Source organism: Mesoplodon mirus (genome assembly GCF_964341445.2).
Source record: "Mesoplodon mirus genome assembly, chromosome: 14".
Lineage (NCBI taxonomy): Eukaryota > Metazoa > Chordata > Mammalia > Artiodactyla > Ziphiidae > Mesoplodon > Mesoplodon mirus.
Genome location: NC_138990.1, coordinates 12,266,583 through 12,289,179, shown reverse-complemented (window position 1 = coordinate 12,289,179; position 22,597 = coordinate 12,266,583). Strand labels below are relative to the sequence as shown.

Below are 22,597 nucleotides of genomic sequence, written 5' to 3'. Positions count from 1 at the left end.
TCTGCTCTGGAGTGGGTGTGGTCATGATTGCGCCACTGGGAATTCACAGGGAAAAATTCTGCTTTGTGTTTTTTTTAAGTTCATTCAACCTTATACTGGCCAAAATAATGACAAATAATATACTTGATCATAGCGTTTGCAGAGATTCCAGGAGTTTCTGACTTGGTTCATTTATGTATTGCTTTGCTCTAAACAATTATAAACATGTAGTCTTAGAAAAAGGGAAGAAGAACAGGAAACTTAAGTTTCTAAAAATATTTGGTGGGGGATGGAGGGAGAACTCCTAAAAGCAGAATTGTAGATGGTTAGCGTTGGAGGGGCGCTTAGGAGTTGTCGTTTGTGTTTTGGCTTAATTTGTTTATTGCACCCCAGGGCCGAGTATGAATTGATGGAATACTTGGCAGCCCCCCGGCAGCTAAGGGGTGGCTCTTGAGGGAAGACGATCCATCTTTTCTGAAGAGGGAGGTCTGCTTGAGTAGGCATACATCACTCTGGTATGGGGTGACAACCTCCCCTTAGGGCAAGGGTAGAGGAGAGAAAAATGATAGTCAACCACAGAAACCAATCCTTTTACTCCTCTGAATGCTCTCAATCCATTTCAGACAGAAGTGACGGAGCTTTAGGAGAAAACTCTCTTCCTGGCCATGTTTGGCTTCTACCAGAGCCCAAAGAGAAGAATGGTCTTCTCTAGGATAAACCCAAGGTGTGTGAGGATAGCTGCAGACTCAGGGAGGTATGGACAAGGCTGGAAGCCAGTGGCTGGATTCAAGAATGGAGATTGGGGGCTTCCCTGGTGGCGCAGTGGTTGAGAGTCTGCCTGCCGATGCAGGGGACATGGGTTCGTGCCCCGGTCCAGGAAGATCCCACATGCCGCGGAGCGGCTAGGCCTGTGAGCCGTGGCCTCTGGGCCTGCATGTCCGGAGCCTGTGCTCTGCAACAGGAGAGGCCACAACAGTGAGAGGCCCGTGTACTGAAAAAAAAAAAAGAATGGAGATTGGGGGACTTCCCTGGTGGTCCATTGGTTAAGACTCCACGCTTCCACTGCAGGGGCCTGGATTCCATCCCTGGTCGGGGAACTAAGATCATGCATGCTGCGTGGCACGGTCAAAAATAAAAAAAGGGGCCTCCCTGGTGGCGCAGTGGTTGAGAGTCCGCCTGCCGATGCAGGGGATACGGGTTCGTGCCCCGGTCTGGGAGGATCCCATATGCCGCGGAGCGGCTGGGCCCGTGAGCCATGGCCGCTAAGCCTGTGCGTCCGGAGCCTGTGCTCCGCAACGGGAGAGGCCACAACAGTGAGAGGCCCGCGTACTGCAAAAAAAAAAATAAAAAAATAAATAAATAAATAAAATAAAATAAAAAAAGAATGGAGATTGAGAAAGGAAGGGACTCAGGGACTCTTATACACGACCCTGATTCAGTGTTGCCTGGCTGTTATCATCAAAGACTTTTTCAGTATCCTGAGGCTGGCCCAGTTCAGGTGGCAGACTCTTAGCAGATAAATGTTTCAGGTTTCCTGGTTGGAGTTTAAGCCATATAATTTTTTTTTTTTTTTTTGGCGGTATGCGGGCCTCTCACCATTGTGGCCTCTCCCGTTGCAGAACACAGGCTCCAGACGTGCAGGCTCAGCGGCCATGGCTCACGGGCCCAGGGATCCTCCCGGATCGGGGCATGAACCCACATCCCCTGCATCGGCAGGCGGACTCTCAACCACTGCGCCACCAGGGAAGCCCAGCCATATAATTTTAAATAAAGGAAATGGATGGGAAAAGAGGGTAGAGGAGGAATATAAAAAGTAAAGAGAGGAAGGCAAGACACCACAATGCAACATGATATTAAAAAGCAAAAAACTCAGAAGGGCTAGGAGTAAAGTGGTTTGGTATGAGTTGAGTAAAGTATGCTGTGTGGGCCTTGTTTAATGTAACTCATGAGGTTGGTTAGGTGATCATTAAGGTCTCTCCTAGGTGCAAAATCTCTGGTTCAGATTCTATTGTCCAGTTCAGTTCCTCCTCTTCACAGACCTGGTGTTATAATAGTTATGAATAAGAGCCACAGGAATAATTGTCATCCTGGATGCAGGCAATGTAAATGTAGGACCAGATTGGGACGAGCTTGGGTGTCTCAGGATGGATCCTTTCGTGAAGGGTGTTGGCAGCTGATTCTCTACGTCTGTGCTTCTCTTTCAGGCGACACAGAAATATTAACACTCGTTATCCCCTCTGCCTCCTACGGATCTTGTGAGGACTATTACTAAGAAACAGTTGCAAAGCACATAGTGAATGTGGGCTGCTATGGAGATGCAATTAAACAAAAATAATAACAGCGCTAATGATGGCTTCTGTCACTTGGGACCCTGTATAGTCATCATTGTAATGCCTTAGTTCACTGAAGAAAATATAGTTCTTATGAAAATAATGACTTGAAACTTCAACAGGGAGGACATTTTCAGGTGAAGGCCTCCACTGAAACCCAGGGTGGGTTCAGTTTCTGGGAGGAATACATACCACCTCTTTGGTAATCCAGGAAAATGCCCTTGGTTCCACCATCAGTGGCAACACCCATCCTGGCCGATGTCACATCTCTGTCATAGAAAATTACTCAAATGTGGTTGCTGAATTTCTCAAGGAGGGTCTGAACTGATTTTCTAGCCAATCAACTCAGGTTGAGTCTCACTTAACTTTTTCCTGGACATGACCTTTTTGGAAACTGGTTTTTAAAGGAAGAACAAAAATGTGGGTGAGGTTTAGAGAGTGAGAAGTCCTTGCTTTGTTTTGGGGAACATGCTTTTCTGTGAGTGTGAACAAAGCTTGACTTGCAAGTAATTCTCAGCACCAGACCACCTCTTTCTAGGGAACAGAAAGAAGAACATACTGGAGCCCCAAGGGTGTTTGTGGGTTGTCCTGCGACTGGGAATTTGGGTGGTTTCCTGTATCCACTTCTTGACTCTGGGGAGGCCTCAAAAATCCTTCTTTAGTCCTTTTTATCTAAATCATTCAGAAAAAAGTTATTGAGCCCTTATTCTGTGCCAGGGGTTTTGCTGGGCATCAGTATTTTTCTTTCATGATTCACAAAATTATACAGGTATTGAGGCTTCCCTGGTGGCGCAGGGGTTAAGAATCCTCCAGCCAATGCAGGGGACACAGGTTCAAGCCCCGGTCCGGGAAGATTCCACACGCCGCGGAGCGGCTGGGCCCGTGAGCCATGGCCGCTGAGCCTGTGCGTCCGGAGCCTGTGCTCCGCAACGGGAGAGGCCACAACAGTGAGAGGCCCGCGTACCGAAAAAAAAAATTATATAGGTATGCAGGATGAGAGGATGTAGTATTTTGGCAGGTGACTGGTTACGCTTTATGAGCTTGGAGGCTGTGGGTCTAACAGTCACGGTGGCGCTTTTCATTTGAAAACTGCTTTACATAGTTCACCAAGAACTCTCACCCACGCTGTCTCACTGGCTCCTCCCTTTACCTACGAGAGACAGTGATTACCACGCCCTTTCACAACTGAGGACCCTTGAAGAGGTTAAGTGACCAACCTACGGTCACAAAACTGGCAGAGTCAGCACTTGAACTCAGGTTTCTGATTCCAAGTCCAAGCTTCTCTTTCCACTGCATATAGATGTGCCAGTCTCTTATCACCACCAACGCCAAGTGACAGGGCTGAAACTGATTGTCCTTAAAGGTCTTTTCTACCTCAAACAGCCTATCATTCAGTGATTCTAAGGTTCTTTGTAAAAAAAATAAATAAATAAAAAAATTTAAAAAAGGTTTGAAATAGCTTTCCTCTCTTCTTCTATGAAATCTCACTTTTTTCTTTGGAAATACAGGAAAGGGGTGAAGGCGATCAGCGTAATCGAGTACATGATCGTGGTGGAGTCTGAATGGGGACTTTGGTGATGCTCTTGTCATTGTATCACGAAGACAGGAATCATCTGTAAACATCTTGGGAACCAACTTTAAAATCACTGCATGTAGTTGGATGTGACGGGGTGACAGAGTGCTTGATTGAAGAGAGAAACACAGCTCTGCATGAATTTTCAGGGAACGCAATGATTTCTTTTTAGATGGTGGAAAGCGTCTTCAGAGATAAAGTGTGCGTAAACCATCACATGCAGAGATTTTTTGTCTCAACTCATGCCCTATTTAGTTAAATTCCGTGCTTTTAAATTCCGTGAAAGTTAGTGGGAAAGAGGAAAGGATCTAACAGGTAACCTAGTCTTTGAGGTTCCAGGTGTTATAAAACATTATCTCCTTTAATACTATAATCACATCTGTGAGGTCGGTATTCTTATCACATTTATAGAAGAGGAAGTCTAGGTCTAGAGAGATGGAGCAATCTGTCTAAGATCACAAGGTTACCAAGTTGCCGAAATGGAATTCAGATTCCAGAGCCGAGGCTCAGTCAACCACGAGGGATTCTCTTTTTCTTAGTGTGTGACCTCTTCCTTTCTTTTGCTCTTGTTAATTTCTAATTTCTTCTGCTTTGTCTTGTTAGTCTATCGAAGGACCTAGAATGTTATGTTGGAGAAGGATGGACCTCAGACACTATCTAGATTAAACACTTCATAAAAGAGGAAGTAGGCTCAGAGAGGGGGAGTGTCAATGTCCCAAGGTCACATGGAGAGTTCATGATGAGAGTGGGAACGAAAAATGAAAACTCGCTGTTTCTTGATTTCTAGTTCAAAATATCCCGCTATCTAGTGATACTGGCTCTGTAGTAAAGAAAGGTAAGGTGAAGATATAATCTCTCTATGGCTATTCATTAGTAAGTAAAAAAGGAGTTAAAAAAATGAAACCCCATTCAGTGAGCAAAACCAGCTATGGTTTCTGCTGTCCTGGAAGCTGACAACAAAAGTGTTCATCAATAATCCCCTATATGAGTAGATATGTACAAACTGAGATAAAAGTGTTGTGAGGGCATTGAACAGAGGAGCTAGTCTGAGATCGGGAGTGGGTAGTTCAATGGGAAGGGAAGAGGGAACATTCCAGGCAGAGAAAAAGTCATGGGGGTCAAATGATGAAATGAAAGTAGGGCATTGAGGCTGGAGCCCAGAGTTGAGGGGGGTTAAGAAGGTGGTGAGATGAGGGTGGGAAGGGAGGCAAGAGCCAGCCGGGCAGCACCTTGTGTCGACCCCACTAAGGTCTCTACCCATTTAATTTTGGGTGAACTTTGGGCAAGTGCTCTGGGAACTCGGAGAGCATAGGGATGGCTGTGGCTTGGAGCAGATGGAGAAATTCAAGTTGACAGGATGAAGAAGTGACAGTTTCATGGTCAGCCAGCAAATCCCCATTTAGCTGTGATCCCCTTTCTTCCCCTAAGCTTGTTTGTTCCCTGATGTATGTGCTTTTATTGTTTCTAAATTCTCTTTCTTTCTTTCTTCTCTTGAGATGGTGGTAAATAGAGCTGTGCCCCCCCTTTGCCTTCTCCATTGGCTCTGTGTCCTTTTTTCTCTCTTTCACAGACACACCTTAAAAATCATAGTTCACGATCGGGATCGGTAGCCGCATGGCTGCGCCCATCTCGGGCCGCGGGGCCCAGAAACTGCTGCCGTTCCTGCGGCTGGTGGGGCAGCTCAGGAGAGTCCCATATACTGGCTGGGTATACAGAAATGTCCAGAAGCCAGAGAGCGTATCAGATCACATGTATAGGATGGCAATTATGGCTCTGGTGACCAAAGATGAACATCTTAACAAAGACCGATGTGTACGCCTAGCCCTGGTTCATGATATGGCAGAATGCGTCGTTGGGGACATAGCACCAGCAGATAACATCCCCAGAGAAGAAAAACATAGGCGAGAAGAAGAAGCTATGAAGTAGCTAACCCAGCTCCTCCCAGAGGATCTCAGAAAAGAGCTCTATGAACTTTGGGAAGAATATGAGACCCAATCTAGTGCAAAAGCTAAATTTGTGAAGCAGCTGGACCAATGTGAAATGATTCTTCAGGCATCTGAATATGAAGACCTTGAGAACAAACCTGGGAGACTGCAGGACTTCTACAATTCCACAGCAGGAAAACTCAGTCACTCTGAGATAGGCCAGCTTGTTTCTGAACTTGAGGCAGAAAGAAATGCTAACATAGCTGCCACCACCAGTGAGCCACACTCGTGAGATGCAGTCCTGTAACAAACATTTTATTTTTCTGTTTCATGGTATTGTGTTTTGCCACTGTTGGTCTGTTGATTCCCCAGATGTGAGTCTGTTTATTTGCGATTGCCTGGACTCCAGCAAGAAACGTGATACAATTTGGGCAGTAAAGGAAGCTACAGAACAGGGTGTGGCCCTGAAAATGCCATGGATGAAGACTTGGAGGGTGGGGTTTTTTTATGAACTGAATAAATAAATTTTTAAAATCTTAAAAAAAATCATAGTTCATCAGAAAGCTTCCTGTGTGGCACAGTCATGTCTATACCTCTCTCTCATTTTCTTCTTGCTGGCTAATTGAGACTGTCTAATTAGAAGTGCATTCTTAAAAGATTTCCTTTTCTTTTGAGTCATTTTCCTTATGGGAGTCATAGTTATCTCTGGCCTGAACTTGTTTCTTAATTAAAAAAAAAAACTTGTATTACTTTTTTGGGTTCTAAAACATGTTGATTAAATATTGCTAGGGAAATACAAAAAATACAAAGAAGAAAAAAGAGAGAAGAAGAAACTAAAACCCCCAAACAATTGAATAACTATTCAAAAAAAGTATTCACTATTATTATTTTGGTGTATTTCCTTTCAGTTTTTTTTTTCAAGGCATGTATACATTTGTTTTGATACAGATGAGATACTCCAAGCATTTCAATATTTGCTTTCCTGAAATCTAAAGAACATATATTTGGTAGACCATGCTAATCGAATATCCGTCTACTCATTTGTGAGATTACTTGATAAATGTCTGTCTTCATTTCCTGATCTCCCTTGCAGTTAGATTAGGGACACATGGTTTGTCTGGCCAATGCACTGTGAACAGGAAGTCAGATGTGATATGTTACCCCTGTAGGCTGATGCAATCGAGGGTCAGTACGTGCCTCTGTCGTTGCCAACTTCCCCTGATGCAGCAACTTCAGAGGTCGTGTGTTCCTGAGGGTGTGGTTACAAATGCATGAGGTGTGGCTGTAAATGTATGAGACTAGAACAACCTGCATTAGTGTTAAGTTACTGAGATTTCAGGGCTTATTTTTTACTCTGGTACAGCCTAACCTATTCTGACTGCTACTATGGATGACTGTCCTTCCTTTATCACAAACTCCAAAGTCACACGCATTTTTTTCTCAAAATTCCTCTTTCACATAATCAATATCTTCTTGGACAGAAGTGTGTCTAGATTAGCATTCTTCTTTACCCTCTGGGAGATGAATTTTCCACTAAGGTCATTTTGGCCAAGTTTCAATTCCAGATATAAAGATCAATTAACTGTGAAAACAAAATAGCCAATTATAAAGTTGAAGTAACAGCCCAGAATCAAAGCACATAATAATTATATTAAAGCTCTAACGTTTGTATGGTACTTTACAATTTTTCAAAGCATTTTTTATAAACTAAATATGAGCATTTAATATGATGTGAGACTGACTTATGCATGCAAATGGTTAATTGCAAAGGTCCCATGCCCAGTGCATGATTCTCTCCTCCCTCCCTTTGTTATGAACTCCTGGCTGCTGGAGAGGATGGGCCCCTGATTAGAGCAACTGTGGCCCAGGCAAGGTGTGGAGTGGCAGGGGTGGCAGACAGTGTGGTGGGAGAGGCAAGAGAGTTGGATCTGACTCTGACCCTGACCCTAACCAGTTGCGTGACCTTTGGCAATTCCCACACATTCTCCGGGCCTTCCTTATCTATAAAGGGAGGAAGTTGTACTGAATGACTACTAGGCTTCTAGCCCTGGCTGTCCATTCCATATTTCATGACTACCCTGAACTTGACCATGTTCTGCCTCATGGCAGCTCTGTGCTCTTGAAATGTTATGTTTGGTTACATAGAGCCCACACTGAACTCATTCCTCACTATCTTTTTTTAAAAAATAAATTTATTTATTTTTATTTATTTTTGGCTGCATTGGGTGTTTGTTGCTGCGTGCGGGTTTTCTCTAGTTGCAGCGAGTAGGGGCTACTCTTCATTGCGGTGTGCGGGCTTCTCATTGCAGTGGCTTCTCTTGTTGTGGAGCATGTGCTCTAGGTGTGTGGGCTTCAGTAGTTGTGGCTCGCGGGCTCTGTAGTTGTGGCACACAGGCCCTAAAGCATGTGGGCTTCAGTAGTTGTGGCTCACGGGCTCTAGAGCTCAGGCTCAGAGGCAGGTGAGATCTTCCTGGACAAGGGATTGAACCCTTGCATTGATTGGGTTTGAATGATTGAATCCTCTGCATTGGTAGGCAGATTCTTTTTTTTTTTTTTTTGATGTTGGGGGTAGGAGTTTATTAATTAATTTATTTATTTTATTTATTTTTGCTGTGCTGCGTCTTCATTTCTGTGCGAGGGCTTTCTCTAGTTGGGGCAAGCAGGGGCCACTCTTCATGGCGGTGCGTGGGCCTCTCACTGTTGCGGCCTCTCTTGTTGCGGAGCACAGGCTCCAGACATGCAGGCTCAGTAGTTGTGGTTCACAGGCTTAGTTGCTCCGCGGCATGTGGGATCCTCCCAGACCAGGGCTTGAACCCATGTCCCATGCATTAGCAGGCAGATTCTCAACTACTGTGCCACCAGGGAAGTCCCCTCACTATCCTTTGTAGAACCTTTCTCAGTCACATGTACAGTTGAGTCACAAAGAGATACCTGCTTTTTCATTACTTCAATGGCAAATTTGATTTGTCACTCTGAGTGCATATAGAAAAAAGTTCCTTTTCTAGTACAGAAATATATAACAGTTGCTGATAAATTAGAAGGAAATGGCAATTTTACTCCATCTGTTAAGTGATGATGACTCAGGCTTGTTTTCTAGAAAGCTTGATATACATGGAGGACCATCGGAGCCCTCGATTACCCTCAAGAAAAGGAAGTTTAGGTTTCTGAGCCTGAAAGGCTGGACAAGTGTTGGAGTATTTTGGTAAAAAAAGGAATATCCAAGGAAAAAATATGATCTTAATTTCCCCTTTTCGGGACTCTTACATCCAGGAGGTCTTCCATCCAGTGCTGTCCCCAAGTAGGCCATTATATTCCCTGCAGGGTTGCTCAAAGCACTGTGGCTCCCCTGGAGGAGAAGCCTAAGAGAGCCTGGACTCAGGAGCGGGGCTTGGAGGCAGAGGGGAAAAGGTGATCCTATAGAGCCTACTTCCATGAAGCCTTCCTGGAGCCCTCTTGACAACCTGCTTCATGGTTCCATCATGTGTAAGGCATTGTATTGGAAGCCATGAGAAAGAGGTGGCAAAGAAATCCACTGGCCCTTAACAGACTTGGAACTTGTGGGCAAGACCCGTGTAGAAGACAATAGCACAAGCAGAATAAAAGAAGTGCTGTAGTAGAGACAGAAGCAGACAGAAGGGAAGGGAGTGACTGAAGCTAACATCAAGAATTAGGGAAGCTTCCCGAAGGCTGCATTTTAGCCGTGTCTTGAAGAATTAGATTTAGATAGTGGAGAATGGATAGCCCAGGCTGACGAAATAGTCCAAGTAAAAGCATAAGGAGTAACATTTCATGTCTGTCTCTCCTACCGTGTGACCCTAGGCAATTTCCTTAACTTTTAGAACTTTGGTTGCCTCATTTGTAAAACTGGGCTAGTGATTCTTCCTTCACAGGACTTTGGAAGGATTAAATGAGGTTGTGTCTGTAAGAGTGTTCAGTTTAGTGTTAGTTTCCTTTCCCGTCTTTCCAAATGTCCAATGCTCTCCCATCTCTCCACATGTGCTCAAGCTGCCCCTTCTTTGGGATTTATCCACCTTCCTCCATCCATGGAATTTTAGACCTTTTTCTTACTAGTCCTGGTCTCTCCATGTTGCAGAATGGAAAGCATAGATTCGCTGCAGGGAATGTCACATGCGGCTAACCAAAAATCAGGTTACAGTCAAAGGAATTTAAAGTAGAATGCAAGCTTGTCTCTAGTGAGTATAGTAGACTGGAATACTTATTAAAGTTATCAGTTCTTTCATTCATTCATAGAAGATGGGGATCTTTGGTCCAGGAACATGTTTGGAGCTGAGGCATGAGGTATGGTGAAAAGAAAAACTGTTCTGAATCTCATGGAGCATCTCTGCTAGCAGGGAAGCCATATCTTGCACACATGATCACAGTTGGGCGTGGTTATTAAGAAAAGGGTCGTAGGGAGATATCAATAGATGCAGTGGGAGGGGAGAACCTAATCTATTCTGAAAAGTCGCGGAAAGTCTGTCTGGGAAAGCAACCTAATGGATAGGAAGGGGAGGGTTTAGCCAGATGAAGGTGCAGGTAGATGTATGGAAAGAGATTCACGTCTGGGGCAATGAGAACAGCATGCGTGGAGGCCCTGAAGCTAGAAGGACTGTTGTGTATTAGAGAAACTGGAAAAGAGCCAGTTTGGCAGAAGCCAAAAGAGTGAGGGGCAAAGTGGCATGAGTTGAGGGTGAAGCGGTAGGCAGGGCCAGGTCGCTGACAGCCTTGTAAACATACGAAGGACATTGGATTTATTCTGAAGGCATTTTGAGATATTTTAAGCAGGTAAAGTCAGGTTTGTGTTTTTAAAAGATCAGGTTTGTGTTTTTAAAGGGGAGAAAGCAAATGAGGGGAGAAGCCTATTGAATCCTCCCAGCAAGAGATGAGGATGGCTCGGACTTGGGTGGTGGCAGTGGAGGTGGAGAGAAAATGATGTACTGGAGTTATTAGAAGGCAGCATCTACATGACTTGGCTACTGGTTAGACATGGGGTGTGAGGAAGATAGACGGCCCCAAGAAAACTACGCACTTGGATGACTGATGTATTTGAGTTATCCATATTCTGGAAGGAGCCGCGAGGAATACCAAGGCACCACATTCTGAGAGAAATGGTGGCAGACTTGGAGAAGAGGCTGTGGGGTGGGAAGAGCTTATGAGCCGGGAGTTGCAGGCATGCGTTTAGAGCTCAGAAGAGACAGCGGGCTGGAGCTGGTGTTGTGGAATCCTTAGCAGTGGAAGACTTGAGAGCGGGTGAGAGGGCCCGGTAGGCAAACCGACTGGTCAGAGGGCAGGTGCCCAGGAAAGGGCGAGTAAAGGCAACTGGGAAGCCAGAGAAGTAAGGGAAGCATGGAGAGTGTGGGATCCTGGGAGGCAAGGGAGCTGCCGGCTCTGGTCCATCCACGTGAGGATACAGGTCCCAGTGCAGCCAAAACCGTTGCCGGCTCACCTTTGGTGTTACCGCTCCTTCCAGCTGGCTCTGACCTCTTTCAGCCCTTCCATTTCAGTCACCCAGTGCCCTATTCTGACCCCAGCTCTTTCTTGGCTTAGAGGAAAGTGGTCTGATAAAATCGCTGATGCAAAATTTCCGGGACCGAATATGGTGCAACTTGCAGACATTTATGTCTCTTAAAAGAAGAGCTTGGAAAAAGCAAGGCCTTACGTTGGGGCTGAGAACTGTGCTTTTGTGAGGGCTACTGACCCACTGAGAAAAGTAAATACATGGGCATTAAGGTGCAGTGTAATTTAAAATTTTAGAAATTAACAGTGGACACCGTCATACTTTATTCAATACTTGAATAAAGATGCCTAAATCCAGTTGAGACTGGAGGTAAAAGAGGAGAGAAATTAACGAAATATTTAAGAGATAGACAGAGAGCTTGTGTCAGAGGAAGGAGAAAAGATTCAAGAGGTGGGTGGGATTCCCAAATCGCAGCGGGCATCGCTGAGTATTGATATTGTTGCCAAATCTGGTTCCCTGTGCACTGATGTCAAACAAAAACACGGAGACAGAGAATTGGAAGACAAGAAATAGAGAGGCTTTTTATTTTCTTTGCCAGGCAAAGAGAAGACAGAGTATGCTAACGCCTCAAGAACTGTGCCCCCCTCCTTTGGGAATGGGAGAAGATTTTATAGGTGGGGCTTGTAGTCCAGGTATATGATAAGGATCAATTTGGTGAAGGTCTTTCATTTCTTTTCTTCTGCAAATTCATGGCCAAAGCTGGCATCCTTGAAGTTATCTGGTCTGGTGTCCTTGAAGTTTTTGGCCCGTGACCTTCTTTCTGAAATGAAGAGTGCTACAAGGGAATGTAGGGGGAGAAGAAATGCCAGGTGCAAAGGGTAATTTGGATGGAGTCAGAGGGTAATCAGCTTTGTGAAGGACAAGTCTAGCTACGAGTGTTTGTTGGTAGTAACAGCTAAAGAATAACCAAGATTGCTTAACTCTTTCAGGCCTGTTTATGTTGTTTCCCCAGCCTGTTCATTGTTTCCTTATTTTCCTTGTTTATCAGAAAAGTCTCATTTCTGTTTTTGCTGCACCAATATGATATCTGGACTGTCGTTTATGAGCAAGGAGGAACCCCTGGAACGCTTAGAGCAGAGTAATGCCGTGGTGGAGAACATTTTGACAGTGATTAGAACAGGAAATGAGTGAGGCAGGGAGACGCGTCTGTTCCTCCAGGTGAAAGGTGGGCAAGGCATGGGCTGAGAGAAGCCGTGATGGGACCAGATGAAGGGGCGGATCTGACAGGCCGGAGTGGGGAAGGAGGAACTGACGTGCTGGGTCCTGGGTGTGTGAGAGAGAAGAAAGAGCACTCTAGGGTGACATCAAGATGTTGAGTCTGGACAATAGAAATGGAGAAGTCTGGAGGAGGAAATGGTTTGGGGAGGAAGATGATGATTTAGGCTTTAGACAGTTTGAGTAACCACTTAGGGTAGGTTGAACCAATAGCGTTTCCCAGATTTCCCCATTTTAGTTAGTTCTGCTTTGTCTGCAGCCCCGGGAATTTCTATACAGTGGAACCAGTGACCTTTCCTTGCAGAATTTGGAAAGAAGGAATTCATAACCAAAGTAAAAAGAGAGGAAGTGACATATTATTTGTCTCATAGGTTTGAGGGAGGAGACAAGATGTTCTGACTTTCAGTCTCAAATTTCCTGAAGTGTAGCCCGAACGGCAGTGGATTACATGTCAAAGCCAAACTTCCGGTATTTACAAGCAGAGGGGGAAAGCATGAATTAATTAATAAATGGTGCATTGGGAACTAATAATCCATTGGAAAATAAAAAATGAAAAGGTTGCATTTTTTTCCTCATGCCAAATTCAATTCCAAATAAATGAAAGGCTTAAACATTAAAAAAAATCATAAAATTATGAGAAGAAAATAAAGGCAAATATTTATATAATCTTGGGAATACATTTCCGTAGGATAAATTTTCCTCTGGCTAAATTTCTGAAAGTGGAATTCAGGGTCCAGAAGTTTATGGACTCTATGGCCCAACTGCCCTCCAGAAAGGTTGTGTCCATATCCACTGCCACAAGCATTGTATGAAAGTGCCCATTTTCCCACACTTTCACCAATGCTATTTTCACTTTAAAAATTTCATTAATTTTGTTCATGATTTTTACCCTTTTCGATTTTTTATTGTTAGCTTTTAAAACCTCTTCATAAAATAGTAATGTAAACTCATTGACACGGATGAAGCAAATATGTTTTTTTCCTTTTGGCCTGCATTTCAGTTACTGAGCAGTATTTATGATTCTGTTTTATAAAAACAAAAAGACTGGCTGGATATATACCAGTATGTCAACAACAGAAATATTTTGCATTTTGAATCACAGATGTTTTAAATTTTCTTTTTTGTGCTTTTATTTATTTGAAAAATTTCTGCAACAAACCTATATTACTTTTGTTATAATAAGAAAAACATTTAAAAAAATATTTAAAACATTTAAAACATTCAAAAGAAGTCCTCCCAACTGGCTTATGAAAATTTTACAAAGAGATCTTCCTCTGGCCTTCAGTTCTTGGGACTTTTGTGGGCTCTTGAAGGGGGTAGGTGCGCCTCTTTTTGTTGGACACCTTGGTGGATTTTTGGGTAGTAGACCCCTGTTTAAGAGTCCTTCCAGTCTGTTGCTGTCCAGCTGAGCTGGCCCCATGCTCAGCATTACTTAATATTTTGGGAAGTCTTCCTACTTAGCCTTCACCACTGTAATTGAGCCAGACCCTAGAACTCATTACTTCATTGCCATCTACTTGTGTTGTCTTTTTTTTGGCTTCATTGGGTCTTTGTTGCTGCGTGTGGTCTTTCTCTAGTTGCAGGGAGCGGGGGCTACTCTTTGTTGCGGTGTGCGGGCTTCTTATTGCGGTGGCTTCTCTTGTTGTGGAGCACAGGCTCTAGGCGCGCGGGCTTCAGTAGTTGTGGCACACGGGCTCAGTAGTTGTGGCTCGCGGGCTTAGTTGCTCCGTGGCATGTGGGATCTTCCCGGACCAGGCATCAAACCTGTGTCCCCTGCATTTGCAGGCAGATTCTTAACCACTGAGCCACCAGGGAAGTCCCTACTTGTGTTGTCTTAATGCAATCTCTATTAATGTCTAATTTGGCATTTCCGGTCTCAACTCTTCAGTTTCATTAAACAAAGACCTTAGAAAACTCCTAGTATGTGACCATACCTTCTACTTCTTAGAATTTTGGAACTGTTTTCCTAGTCTGACTCTTCCTCAGGGTGGCAGTAAGTACCTTCAGCTGCATTTCCTGCAGCGATGAGAGTGATTCAAGAGATGGAGTACCTGTAACTTTGTGAAGCAGCCCACTCTGCTGCTGGACAGCTCTGCTATTAGAATGCTCTCCCTTTTGGTGAACCAAAGACTGTAAGCACCTCTGTGAGTCCCTTCTCTTGATCCAACGTCTATCGACAAAGATGCACGGAAGTTATGACACCACAGCAGAGACCTTGAGGAAGGTGATGGCATCGATCACGTGCCCCCTGAATCTTCTCTAACTGCTTTTCACATAGTTTGTCTCTCAGACCACTCATTGAGCTGGTTGCTCTCCTCAGTGAAGACTCAGCTTGTCCATGGCCCTCCTGAAATATGGTTGACCCCTGAATCCTCCAGGTGTGTAGGACAGTGTGGGCTGGTCTTTCTGCTTCTCATGCTCTGCTCTCTCCAGTGGAGAAGAAGTGAAGCACATTCTTCTTCTTTTCTTTTCTTTTTTAATTAAATTTTTTTTAATTAAAATTTTTTATTTTTATTGCAGTACAGTTGATTTACAATGTTGTGTTAGTTTCAGGTGTACAGCAAAGTGGTTCAGTTATAGATACATATAGATATCTATTCTTTTTCAGTCTTTTCCCTTATAGGTTATTATAAAATATTGAGTATAATTCCCTCTGCTATACAGTAGGTCCTTGTCGTTGATCTATTTTATATATAGTCGTGTATATATGTTAATCCCAAACTCCTGATTTATCCCTTCTTCCCCCTTTCGCCTTTGCTAACCATAAGTTTGTTTTCCATGTCAGTGGTTCTATTTCTGTTTTGTATATAAACTCATTTGTAACATATTCTTCTTCTTTTAAATCCTCAGCAACTTTGTTTCTAGGCCTGATTAAGCCATTTGTGTTAAGGATTGGGTTGAGGATGATTGAGGGGATTATTATGAAACTGCAACTCTATTCAGTTTGGGGGACAGAGTGCACATACACAGGGGTCCTGAGTGATTAATGCATCTGTAGGGAACGAGTTGCTTCATTTCTCATTGCAGTAAGAAGAACCTGGGCTTTGGAGTCTGACAGATTGGTGTTTTCTAGCATCTGAAATGGGGTAGCTCTCCTTGTAAGGTAGTTGTGGAAATCAAACAAAAGGTGAATTTCCGGGTAAAAAATAAAGACTCAAAAATATTCAAGTTCTCTTCTTTTGCATCTGATGTAGTCCTTAAAATATTTGGAAATTTGCATCCCTCATAAAAATAAAATTTCTATTATATAGAAAAGCCTTCTTCACTGATATACATAATTTTGACCACCCATAAACGTTTGCAAATCAGTTATCCTAATGTTTCCCATTTTACAGATAAGAAAATTGAACCCCTGGGAAGTTGAGTGACTACTTAACTAATACTTTACTTAACTAATGGCTACTTAACTAATACTTTACTAGGTGATGGGCCAGGACTAGAGCCCAAGTCATCTCCTTACCAGTCCCTTGCTCTGTCTTCTGTACCTCACTGTCTCTGTGTCTGTGCCTTTGATTAGGAACAGTTTAACCCGTGGGACTACCAGTTTGTAACTGATTCCATTTACTGAAAAAAACGGATCAATCAAGCAACAAGTATTTCCTCTAGGCCTGGCATTTTTCTTGGTGCCAAAGAAGATACCAGTGTAACTCCAGACTCTTTAGGTCTCATTGCACACCTACAAGAATGTCCAAAATGAAAAAGACTGACCATATCAAGTGTTGATGAGGATGTCAAAGAATAGAACCTTCATACTCTGCTGGTGAGAATGAAAAATGGTACAACCACTTTGGGAAACAAGTTGACAGTTTCTTAAAACTTTACACATATATCTACCATATAACTCAGACCTTCCACTCTTTGGTTTTTATTTACCAGCTGTCCTCTGAGGACACGTGTGTGTACAGGCACCAAGGCTGTTCTGCATCAGTGTAGAAGAGGGAAGATCACGTCCCTACCCACTGCCTCTGTGTCCTGGGTACTTTTATATCCACGTCTCACGGAGTGTTTGATGGAATACTGCCTCCAAGCCCCTTCCCCGTGATTTCCTGTGCCTGAGCCGAGGCATCTACTAAAGAAGGATGCCACAGTTTCCTCACGGGCAGATTCCTCTGATTAGATTGCCCCCTCATTCAAATCAGCTCATGCCAATGAGTGACTTCCTGCTGCTTGCCAAACCCCCTCATCTGACCTGCCTGGGCCAGTTGTATCCAACTACTGGCTTGACCTAGGCCTCCGCCGGGCACACCCACCACTCAGGGCAGACTCGGTCTGGCTGGCAAACCCCAGACATGGAAGACTTTCCCTACTGCCACTACTTCTTCTTAGGCTCCAAATCAGGGAGGAAGGTAGGACATTGGAGGGAGGGGAAGGAGGAAAGAGTGGAGGAAGATACACGCCCCCCTTCCCAGAGCCACAGGCCAGGCTGAGCAGGGATCCCGAGAAACTTTGAATTCGTTGTGGGATTGGTAATCTTCCTTCCTCCCCCTCAGTTCTCACCATGGAAAATTTCAAACATCCAGACAAGTGTAAAGAATAGCACAATGAACATCTGCACACTCATCTTCCTAAAGCAATAGTCCTCAATGTTTTGTCACATTTGCTTCACACACCACACACACACGCACACACACACAGAGGCAGACTAACATTTAATTATTTTCTCTTTGCCCCTTTCAGAGTAAGGAATTGGTGTACTGGTCACATGTGAGACTGACATTTTGATTTTGAATGCAAGTTTGAAGTTCTGACTTAGATTGGTGGACTAACCTGGAAGGGAATCTAAAAAAGAAAAAAAAATTTTTAATTGAAGTATAGTTGATTTACAATGTTGTGTTATGGAAGGGAGTTTTAATGACTGAAATGAGACTGTTTAGACTTTTTCTTCTCCTTTTAAAATCTAGTTTTAAAAAATAGTACATGCCATGTGGCATGGCCAAAAAAAAAAAAGAAAAAAATAGAGAATCTTTGACGTAAGCCAGTAAAAAAAAAAAAAGGAAGTACAGCTTTATTGTTTTGTGTGTGTGTTTTTTTATTTTTATTTTTTTTTCCTTTTTGCGGTATGCGGGCCTCTCACTGTTGTGGCCTCTCCCGTTGCGGAGCACAGGCTCCGGATGCACAGGCCCAGCGGCCATGGCTCACGGGCCCAGCCGCTCCGCGGCATATGGGATCCTCCCAGACCGGGGCACGAACCCGTATCCCCTGCATCGGCAGGCGGACTCTCAACCACTGCGCCACCAGGGAGGCCCCTGTGTGTGTGTTTTTAAAAGCAAAGTTCTGCATGTAAAGAGTCAAATAGTTCTAGAAGATTTGTTAAATACTAATATATTATTATTAATAGATATAAATGTATATTAATCAATATAAATATAAGATATATTAAATATAGCAGATTCTTCTTCTCCCATCTCTATCATTTGGTACTTAATTCTTATTTTAAATGAGATACTTGCTTTACTTTTCCCTGAACTTTAAGTTTTAGGCATTAACGATGATCTTCCCACTTTGGAGAATGAGAATTTCAGTTCTCTGTCCTGCCCCAACTATCCTCTTTACCTACTTCCCAGTCCTCCTAATACAGTTATATCTTAATTTTCTTAGATTAATAATAAGAGTTTATATTATTATGAATATGTCAGTGCTATTCAGACTTAAGCCAATTAGTAAACTCTTCCTTTCCAGTTCAACATGTTATTTTCCCTTGAGTTAATAACTGTCTTTTTTTCATTTGCTTAGTTTTTATGTACTTATCACTGGGGCTGGATATAGTTTCTATTGGCAGCCCTTTTTAAGAAAACAAATAAAAATTACAAATACAGGGCTTCCCTGGTGGTGCAATGGTTAAGAATCCGCCTGCCAATGCAGGGGACATGGGTTTGAGCCCTGGTCTGGGAAGATCTCACATGTCGTGGAACAACTAAGCCCGTGAGCCACAACTACTGAGCCCATGTGCCAGGACTACTGAAGCCCGCGCACCTAGAGCCTGTGCTCCGTGACAAGAGAAGCCACCTCAATGAGAAGCCTGTGCACCGCAACAAAGAGTAGCCTCAGCTCGCTGCAACTAGAGAAAGCCCTGCACACAGCAATTAAGACCAAACACAGCCAAAAATAAAGAAATTTATTTAAAAAAATTTACAAATACAAACTAAGCACAGGCTTTGCAAGGAACCTTGTAAATGAAGGGTCTTGAGATTTAAGCTTGATTAGCTTCACAGTAAATCCACCTCTGATGATTATTAATCCAACTCTAAATTTCCAGTAATTGTTTAAATTTTAAGACATTCAGATGTATTAGGCAGTTTCTTTTATCTTAGAAAAAGAATATTTCCTAGATTTTCTGACCTGATCTACCTTGGACTGGTGGTTCTCTTTACTGCTGCATACAGCTTCATCCTGAGATCTCCTTCACCATCAGGATTCCTTACACCTTACTCCTGCACTGGAGCCACCCTTTCCTTGTTTCCCATGTATTCTTCTATCTTGATTTACTCCCTTTAGTGGCTTCTTGGAAAAAGATGCCAAAGAAGTAAAAATATTTTTAGGAACCTACATGTCTGAGAAAGTCTTTATTCTACCTTGACATTTGGTTGATAGTTTGGCTGGATATAGAATTCTGGGTTGGATGGAATTAATTCTCCCTTGTGATTTTGAAGGCATTGCTCCCTTTTCCTCTAGCTTTCAATATTGCTGCTTGAAGTTTGATACCATTCAAATGCCCGTTATTTCCATGTGGCTGTGGTTTTCTGTCTGGAATATTGTAGGATTATGTCTCCCTCCCCAGTGTCTTGAAATTTTATGCTGTGGATCTTTTTTCATTCATTATGCTAGACACTCAATGGGCCATGTCCATCTGGAAACTCCTGTCCTTTTTTTTTTTTTTTTACTTTTATTTGCATTTATTTTTTGCAGCATTTATTCCCGGGCCATAAGTTTTTGTTTCTTCAATTTCTTCTGGGATATCTTTTTCTTCTGGGCAACCTCCTCTTCTGGTTTAGGAACAACCTGTTCTTTTTCAGTAAGGATCATCTCAATGTGGCACGGAGAGCTCATGTATGGGTTGATCCAACCATGAGCTCTATAAGTCCTGCACCGCATCTTGGGGGCTTTGTTCACCTGGATATGCTCAATGACCAGAGAATCTACATGTAAGCCCTTAAGTTCAGCATTACTCTCTGCATTTTTGAGCATGTGCAGTAAAAATTCAGTACTCTTTTTGGGCCACCGACCCTGCATCCAGCCCCACTGTTTGGCCTGGGCACACCTACCAACTCCACCATTGTAACGACGGAATGGCACACACTGCTTTTTTAAAGTGACATCCTTCAGATACTTGGTGGCTTTTCAGATATGCATACCCTTAATGGCCTGGGCTGTTTCACAAGTGTTCTTAAAGTGAACACGAAGATTTGAACCTCTCGACTTGCATGATTTTGTGGGATTTTCTGGGTCGAGTGAATAGTGAACCATTTTTAGAGGTCACCTCAGGCCACTGACTGGAAAAGCTCCTGTCCTTTAAGTTCTGAAAACTTTATTAATTATTTGAGTAAGTGCCTTTCCTCTCTGATTTTTCCTCTTGTCTTTTCCTCTGGAACCTCTGGTTTTAGCTTCTGAGTCTCCTGGATCTTCCCTCTAATATTCTTATTGATTCTGTCCTATTTCTAAGTCTAGTCTTTTGCTTTACTTTCTGGGAGATTTGTTTAACTTATTCTCCCAACTTTTTAATTATTTTCATTTCTCTTACCATATTTTCTTTTTCTTTGAATATTCTCCCCCAACCCTTCTCTCATTCCCCCATGGTATCTTCCTCCCGTTTCACGATCCTACTATCTTATTATTTCGAGGACATTCATAATAGTTTTTATTGTTGTTGCTTTTAAAGTTTGATTCTTTTGCGTAGTCTCTTCTTTTCCCTCTGCTTTTTTTCAGCTGGTTTGTTTTTATACCCACCTTGCTAGAAAGTTCCTGCAGATGTTTAGTAATCCTAGATTTTCTGCTTATGTGCAAAAGTGGGTGCTCAAAAGCTGATTGGAAGCTCTGAGAATATGGGTAAGGCTTGTTGACTGTGAGTGTCGTCCTTTGATGCCCTGGCAGGGCCATTGGGTTGAACAAGCCCTAGTATCAGTATTGGCTTGATTCCCCAGAGAAGCCTCTTTTTGTCTCCTGCCTAAAGGGTAAAGGCCTGGCCATCAGCCTTCTGCAAGTGGTATGTGTTGGGCAAGGGCTGGGATTCTCAGCGTCATGCTGCATGCTGTCATTAATTACTCTGTTTGTGATACTTCTCCCACCTTCAAATATACCTGGTATTCCCTAGTTCAAAGACCCTTTATTTTACATGCTTTACAGAGTCTTCTTGTCTTCTTGTTGTCTTCTGTTAACATGGGAAAAGTCATCTGTGGATATAATTATTTATTTTTTTCCCTGTTGATGTCATTTTAATTATTATCCAGATGTTAAATTACTATCATGTTATTCTTCAAAAACACTGAACCAGTCAGCAACAAATGAGAATTTCCTCACAGCCCTGTCAGTACTTCTAACAAACAACTTTACTAAGGTAAAACCGACATATAGGGCTTTCCTGGTGGCGCAGTGGTTGAGAGTCCGCCTGCCGATGCAGGCGGAAAAAGTCATTTCTTGTTTGTCATTCATGAAGTTCAGCCTGCCTGATACATTGGTTACATTTGGTACTCAGTAAAAAGTCATTTCTCCTCCTTCCCTCCCGCCTCTCTCCCTTTATCCCTCCTTTTCTCCTTTTACTTCAGCAGCTGCTTTGTGGAAACTTCTCAGAAGGAGAATGTGCCAGCCCACGGGTGAGGGCGACATCTTGCGAGAATAGAAGAGATGCTGCAGCTCAATTCAGGATGGTGTGAAGGTCAATGGAGGCACCTCAGGAGTCAGTTAGGGATGGATCTTCCTGCCAGGAAAAGGGGAGGGAGAAGGGAAGGGGAGTTAAGATAAGCCTCTGAGTATAGGGATTCCAGGGCCTGAAGCCCGGAAGAGTTTTTTTTTTTTTTTTCAGCCATACCACGAGGCGTGCAAGATCTTAGTTCCCTGACAAGGAATCGAACCTGTGCCCCCTGCAGTGGAAGCACAGAGTCTTAACCACTGGACTGCGAGGGAAGTCTCAGGGAGAGTTTTTAAGAGGCCCGGCCTGGCGGGAACTCAGCTGATGAGGAGCAGCCTGAAGGCCAAGGAGGACTTTTTGGTGACCAGGTAGAAAGTTCCTTCCTCATTCAGGGACGCCAGCTGCCTGATGGGCAAGGGGGTGTGGAGGGACAGGCTTGGGAAATAAGCTCAGGTAGAGAGTATGGAGTTCTTATAGATGAGTGTCTTTCATTTCGAATCTTAGAAAATGAAATTCAAGGCCTCATGTGAGTGGAGGGTGGGTGGGAGGAGGAAGGGTCTCTGGGGTTTAGGTCCTGGGAACCATGGAGCCACTGCCCAGCTGTCTCTCAGGGGCTCTGCTGAGGTCACTCCAAAGGCAAGAGATTCTTAGCCCTGCTGGATAGTACTGACTGAGGGAATCTTATTACAGCATATACTTCCTTTTCTTTCGATGAAAGTTTAAAGGTCATCATTTCTTCTTGCAAAGGAAGCTCCACAAATATTCCATTTCCTGCCTTAGAAATAAATAGCATGACATCAAGTTTATTGCAAACTTCTGGGGGAATTCCCAAGGAAGCACAGGCAGAGTTCTGGGTGAGACAAAATGAATTCAGAGCGATTACTCAGTAGCTGCAGTAGGGACCAGAATTTCCCCACACGTTTCTTAGGCTCCCATTTGCCAACTCAGCCTGGAAGTATTTCTATTGGTGGAAAAAAAAAATAGCTGTGGGTGAAAGAATTCATTTTTCAGGCATGAGCCTCCACCTCTGGTTGGCTTGGAGGCCTGTTTTACCTTTCTCTGGGATGGCAGAGGCAGACGACCCTGATGCCATTATTGGAAATAGGAAATGCGTGGCTATCTAGGCTTGAGTTCCACCCACTTATAACAATAAATAGAGCTAAATGTCAAGTTTGTAGACATTCTACAGACAGTATTTGAATCCCAACCTGCCAC

At 43.4% G+C, this 22,597-nt stretch overlaps 2 pseudogenes across 2 annotated transcripts; one reads left to right on the top strand and one right to left on the bottom strand.

Annotated features, from left to right (window-relative positions):
• The first annotated feature begins 5,489 nt into the window (after positions 1-5,489).
• On the top strand, positions 5,490-6,287 carry LOC309815551 (5'-deoxynucleotidase HDDC2-like; annotated as a pseudogene). Its single transcript has one exon. The product of its transcript is annotated as a 5'-deoxynucleotidase HDDC2-like (transcript).
• Positions 6,288-19,156: 12,869 nt separating this feature from the next.
• LOC309815834 (large ribosomal subunit protein uL22-like) lies at positions 19,157-20,004 on the bottom strand (annotated as a pseudogene). Its single transcript has one exon. The product of its transcript is annotated as a large ribosomal subunit protein uL22-like (transcript).
• Between the last annotated feature and the right edge of the window lie 2,593 nt (positions 20,005-22,597).